Consider the following 6,330-nt stretch of genomic DNA (forward strand, 5'->3'; position numbering starts at 1 on the left):
AGACGTGGAGAAAAGGATTTAAATTTTAAATGCCCGGAGAGCTGCAGGCAGGGAACAGCTGCAGGCAGTGGCACAGCTGAGCCACCCATGTGCTCCATTCCTTCTTGGATAGCAAAATTCTTGGGGCAGCAAATGCTCCGTGCCCTGCAATGCCCCGGCTGTTTGTGTCCTTTGACGGCTGTGGTTCGCTTCATGCTGGCTGTGATGCACACGCGTTTATTGCACACACCCACGGAGCTCTGAATCTGGCTTTTATTCCTGGAGGAGAGGTGCTGGGGAGCAACAGACATGGAAGCAGCGTCAAATCTGAGCCAGCATCCTATCCGGTGTGAAATGCCACCTATACATGCGTGTGCCTGGGTGCTCAGGAAGGGTGAAACTCAACCCCATAGAAATTCAGGAGCTGAGCTTTCCCTCTGCAGGGAGGAATAGGAGCAGATCACTGGGCGGTGTGGGAGAGCTGGAGGGAAGGAGACCAAAAGCCAAGCAAAGTTTGGGCTGCTAATCCACTCAGTGGTTTCTCTCTTTTATTATGCTTTTTTATTATATCACTGCTGCTCCCCTCCTAGGTTAATATCTTTTCCTTGGAGCCTTGCAGGGATTCTCAGCATCCTTTCGGTCCAGCTGTTCTCATGAGCAGGGAGCAGGAATGCTGAGCTTGAGCAAGCGCCTTTGTGCTGGTGGGGTTGGGAGGGGGCTGTGGGCTGCTGGGAGCCACCGGCTGTCTGTGAGCTCTATAGCATGGTTTTGCCCATGCCTCTGATGGGAACGCAGGCATGCATGGAGAGAAAGGCTCTGCAAAAGCCTCCAGCCAGGCTGGAAAGGGAGGAGGAGTCGCGTGGGTGTTGTGTGCGATGAGGATGGCCCAGCAGCATCAAGGTGTGGGCATAGGAGGGTTTGCTGGCCGACTTCCTCCAGGCACAGCGTGACGGGATGAGTAGAGGTCCCGTTCTGCAGGATATCTCAAGATTGGATGTGATGAAAAACTGCTATTCTGAAAGAGTGGCGATGCATTGGCACAGGCTGCCCAGGCAGTGGTGGGGTCCATTCCAGAACCGTGGAGATGTGGCACTGAGGGACATCTCAGTGGGCATGGTGGGGTGGGTCGGGGATCCGAGAGGTCTTTTCCAACCTGAATGTTCTGTGGTTCTGTAACTGGGCAGGTCTGCAGGCGAGCATCCCTTCACAGGGCGCTGCTCAATCCACGTCTTCAGCTGCCCTCCTGCCTGCACAAGCTTAGCACAAATCCCTGCAAATAAATACTGAAAACCTCTATGATCCCTTTGCACCATGGAAATCTCTCACCTCGAGCCAGCACAGAACTACCCAACTTCTCCTGAGCGGGAACTGGAGCGAAGTGGACACACATCCACAGCTGTGTGCATGGCAGCCCCTTGGGACCGTTTGCACGGACGTGCAACTGTGTGGCGGTCATGCAACAGCTTCAAAATCTGATCAAACCGTTGTCACACAACCCCCCCCCCCTCACTCCTTTGCCCAAAACGCAGCTGGAGCCCAGGGGAAGGGAAACCCAGCTGGCTGCTGGCTGCAGCGCGTGCCAGCCCTGGGCAGTAAGTGCTGGAGCTCTCAGGAGCAAGAAAACATTCCTCAGGTGCTTTGAGTTTTGTCTCTCCCAGCTGCACGCCCTGGGCTGGTGCTTGATTTGCAGCCAGCACTGTAGGCACGGAGGAGAAAAAAAAACCACCCCTGGTTTGCACACGTGTTCCAGCACTGATTGAAAAAGAGAGCCCAAAGCAAAGTGCACGGGGCAGGTGGTAGCTCAGCTTGGGGTCTTTGTTCCAACACACGGTGCTAGACATGGGCTTTGCACATCTTCCAGGGGAGGAACCCAAGGGACAAAGGGCCAGAATTCTGTTCCTGCTCTCTTAAGCAGGTAGGAAATCTAGAAAGAGCAAATTTTAGCTCCTGCATTTTAAGTGCTTCTGGAAAGCGAATTTCACATTCACATTCCACAGGGCTAATTTTGTGTGGACCAGAGTGCACACAAGAACGGTGATATATATGGCTGAAAAGTGGTTCCCAGATGCCAAAACCAGGTTCTGGTATGCCGGCCTGGATCCTTCCAGGGTAACACTAACCATGGCTCTCTGTGAGCACTTCTACTGTTTCAGCTCAGACGTTGCAGAGGAGAAAGGAGACACAGAGAGTTTTGTGTTATATTTAATGTGAGGGTGATAGGTTGAGTGTAGAATGCACCGAAAGAGGAGTGGGGATGGATGCCAATATTGAATATGAAGAATATATCCTCCTTTGGGTGAGTGCAGAGGCCGCCTTCCCTACCCCAAGGAGCAGGGCTGAGAAGAGCAGCGGGGTAAAATCCCTCCCATTGCCTTTGTCGGAGCCACTGCATGAATGCAAAGAGTGCTTTTGATAGAACCACAATCCTTTCTATAGGACTGCAACCCACAGGTGTGGGGAAAGGCCCTATAGGCACGCAGCCCCGGTGTGCTCCTGGCTATGGGGCCAGCTCTGCTCACCCTCAGTGCCCACCCACTCCCTTCTGCACCTGCAGCCTTATTAGCGAAATAAACTGCCACTTAAAATGTCTGTTCTCTGTGAGGCCTGGCCCTATTTTAGCTTAGTGCTTGTCCTTAATGATTCCTGCTTCCCGACTCCCTGATGAACAGACCTGTTATGTGTGGTCCTCACCAATATCTTTGCTTTTTTCCTTTGGGTTTTCCACCCTTCCCTGCTCCTCTACCTGGTCACTGCCCATTACCACGTCACCATTAGTGATGAGGACATATGTTTTGTCACCAGTTTGCTGTTGCTCGTTCCCCTCTGGTTCTGCTTCTGGGTGGGCCGCTTGGATCCCAAAGGTGGAAATAGGTGGGGGTCTTCCAGTGGGGCTGCGTGTGTGTTTATTGCTGGTTTCATGGGGTATTGGGCTTTTGTTGCACTCACAGCTGCTGGAGCACAGTGGCAATGGGAGGGTCTCAGCTGCAGCCCCCCCTTGGCCAAAAATCTCATTTTCTGAAGAGAAAAGTTTGAAGCTGTGATGTTTAAAGGCTCAGAAGCCAGAACGGAATGAAACCAATCTTAGGATTTGGGGGAGTCTGACTCATGACTTTTGAATGCCTGTGGTTGGCAATGCTGCATAGCTTGTGTTCCTCAACACAATACCACACAACCTCCATGCAAGGCTCGTTCCACTAAAAGAAAAAGCTTTGTACTTCTTGCCTTTTAGTCTTTGCATAGCTTACATTTCCAACCAAGTGTGATGGGTCTGGAGGCTCCTCCAGCTTCTTGCAGGGATATATGCCCTTTGGGGACAGGTAGAACTAAAAAAAGTGGCTTTTAAAGGCATTAAAACCCTCTGGCTATGACCATACCTGGGAACGCTGCGGTCACTTGTGGCTTTCAGACTTCCCAGAGGCATTTTTAATAGGAATCTGATGGCGAGAGCAGCTTGGTGGCTTGTTGGTTTGACTCATCATATTGCAAATACCCAAGGATGAAACCCTCACGCTAACGCGACATAAATCACTGCTGTCCACATTTCATGCAAGCACGCAGAGTTTAAGTGCCTTGCTTAACACTGTGCCGTAGGTCACTCTGCAAGGGACCGGGAGTGTCTCCAAAGGACAACTGTTGGTCTCCTCTTGCTTGGCTCAGTTGCACAGTGGTAGGCCATAGCCGCAGCTCTGGAGAAGAAGCTAGGGCTGTCTGCCAGGGCATTTGTTGGGCCTTTGTCACATTTTGATCCCCCTGGCAAAGTCCTGGCCATGCAGGGCTCTCACCCCCACTCTGTGTCTGCCTTACAGCTGTATTTACTGAGTGTAGCTGTGCAGAACAGCCCTAGAAAAGAAGAAAGACTGGGGGATGTCTCACCCTTGAGTGAATCCAAAGCTGCCAGGGTCCTGGACCGGCACACACCACACCACGCTCCTCCAGCCTGGCTCTCCTGGATGTTTTAACGGGGTTGGGAACAGCAATGCTGCAACACACCACATGGCACTGGGGCCGTGCCTGGAAAGCGGTGCAGGATGCGTCCTGTGGCCAAGATGTGGCTCAGCCCACCAGAAGCAGGTCCTGCTCTGTGCTCCGTGCTCCAAGGCCACCACTCCAGGAGGAGAACATTCTGGAGCATCTGTTGCTCTGTTTATTCGTACCGTGAGTCGTGCAAGGCACCGATTTGGGATGGAAAAGCTGGCCTCAGGGATAGTGAAGCACAGGGTTCGGGTTAGCTGGAGCTTTTGCTGCGGATTCAGCCATTTGAGCTCCACCCCTGCTGAGATTTGCCCCTCATGCACTGTGCTGTGCGTGGGGCTGGTGCTCCATCTTCCCATGGCTCAGTCCCGGGCTTCTCTGGGGACGTCCTCTGCAAACACACTGCGCCCATCCCCGGGTTGAGAGTGCTTTTCACCCTCCATGCAGGTGCATCTTGTCTCAATTTACTCCAGCCCCAAAAAGCAGTCAATAACATCTGCAAATCATTTCTAACGCTCACGCCAAAAACCAGGAGATAAAAAACCCTGTCGTCTGAGCCCGGCCGCCGGTGATTAATGCCGGACCTGCCGGCAGCCTCGGCAGCAGCACCGCGTCCCCCGGCTTTGGGGTGGTGCTTTGGATCGGCTCTGTGCCGCGTTTTGCTTTCAGGGCTGGTTTTGCTCCCGGTGACGCGATGGCATCGCTCCTGCTGATTGCACGCAGAGGGGCCGGGGCTGCGTAAGCCGCTCTGCTGCGGCCAGGGATAACACGGCGTGATTTATGGGAGCGATCAGTTGCCACTAGGAGCTGGTTAGGAATTTTCCGATGAAACGGGGATTGCGTCAGAAACCGCTGAGTCATCTCAACTGTTTCGTAAAGAAGAAAAAAAAGCAAAAAAGAAGTAAAGTCCTTTGGCTTTGGTGGACTTTTGGTGAAGCACGGAGACTGAGCGCGTCTCTCCTGCTGTTGGCACCTCCAGCGCCTGCCTGGGGACAGCTGTCCCTCACCCCAGTGCTCCCCAGCTCTGATTGTCACTGCAATGGGATGGGGTCACGCAGGGTTGGGGTCCCACTGGGTCGGGGTCCCACCCACAGGGTGCAGGCTCTGCACAAGCCCTGGGCACACAGCAGCTCGCACAGAGCTGGGCTGAGCTGGCGTCTTCAACGTGAAATATTTTGATGCTGTTAAAATCTCTCATGTTCAGACTTTTCCCTCCTGGTTGTTCCGAAACGGAAAGGGTTTCCTCCCGCGTGTCTCGGGCTGGGATATTTTGAAACTCAGAAGCTGGGTGAATTCAAGTGCTAAATTTTCCCAGTGTCCTGGTCACAGCCAACCGACGGAAAACTAAAAGTTGCAAATCAACCAGGCTGGATGAATTGAAGCAGGCTGGCAGACGTTTAGCCAAACAGAAAAAGGAGACTTCATTTCCCATGTAAATTTTTTGGGACAGATTCCTCAGCTCCTCACTGCCATCCCCGGGGTCCGAATTCACAAGGACAAGAGGTGTGGCTGCCCCTGGGGGGTTCTGCACCCCACAGCTGCTGGGTGGCACTTGGGGATGGAGCGGGGTGCTGCCACCGAGGGGCAGGCACAGCATCGCAGCCCTGGCACTGCTGCTGCGTGATAACCACAATAGCAGTGGTCCCGGTGTGGGGTGCAGACAAAGCACCCCTCGGAGCCCGGAGCTGGAGGACATCCTTCAGGTGGGTTTCACAATGAGATGTCCCCACCGTGCGTGCAGGGAATGTGCACACAGCCACACGTCGCTGTCAGCCGTGTCATCGGCCACGCTGAGCCCAGGGAACGCAGACCGTGTGCCGTGCCTGGGTTCCATACATCACGTACCCACGTGCTGCTGTGCTCCTCTGGCTTCTCTCTGCCACACGCCGAGCAGACGCGACACGTGCACGGCTGTCACCGAGCCGGGCGGGGGAGGGCCGCGGTCCCCGCAGTGCATCGAGCCCACCTTATTCCCATCGCCTTTCTTTGGCGCGGCAGAAGCAGAGCGAACCACGCTGATTTCCAACAAACCACACCGAAAACAACACAGCTTACGGGAATTTTATTCTCTTTTTAAGCAGGAGAAAGCCCCGTTCCAGCCGGGAAGCCCATCCACAGCCCTGGCCGGGGGGGGGGGGGGAGTTGAAAAGAACCGAGGTGGGGACGCATGCGTGCCGCCTTCCCCCCCCCCTTCCCCCCCCCCCCTCCGCCCGGCCTCCCCGCAGGAAACCAGGAAACCGGCTGGCGGCCGCGGGCCGGCGCCGGGGGAGGCGAGGGGTTAACCGGGGTGGGGGCATCCCGGGCCGAGAGGTGTGAATTCCGCCCGTTCCCCCCCGCCCCGCTTCCCCCCTCGCTATAAGAGCGGCCGGCGCGGGCTGG

The sequence above is a fragment of the Gallus gallus genome, chromosome 17, assembly GCF_016699485.2.
Source record: "Gallus gallus isolate bGalGal1 chromosome 17, bGalGal1.mat.broiler.GRCg7b, whole genome shotgun sequence".
Taxonomy (NCBI): domain Eukaryota; kingdom Metazoa; phylum Chordata; class Aves; order Galliformes; family Phasianidae; genus Gallus; species Gallus gallus.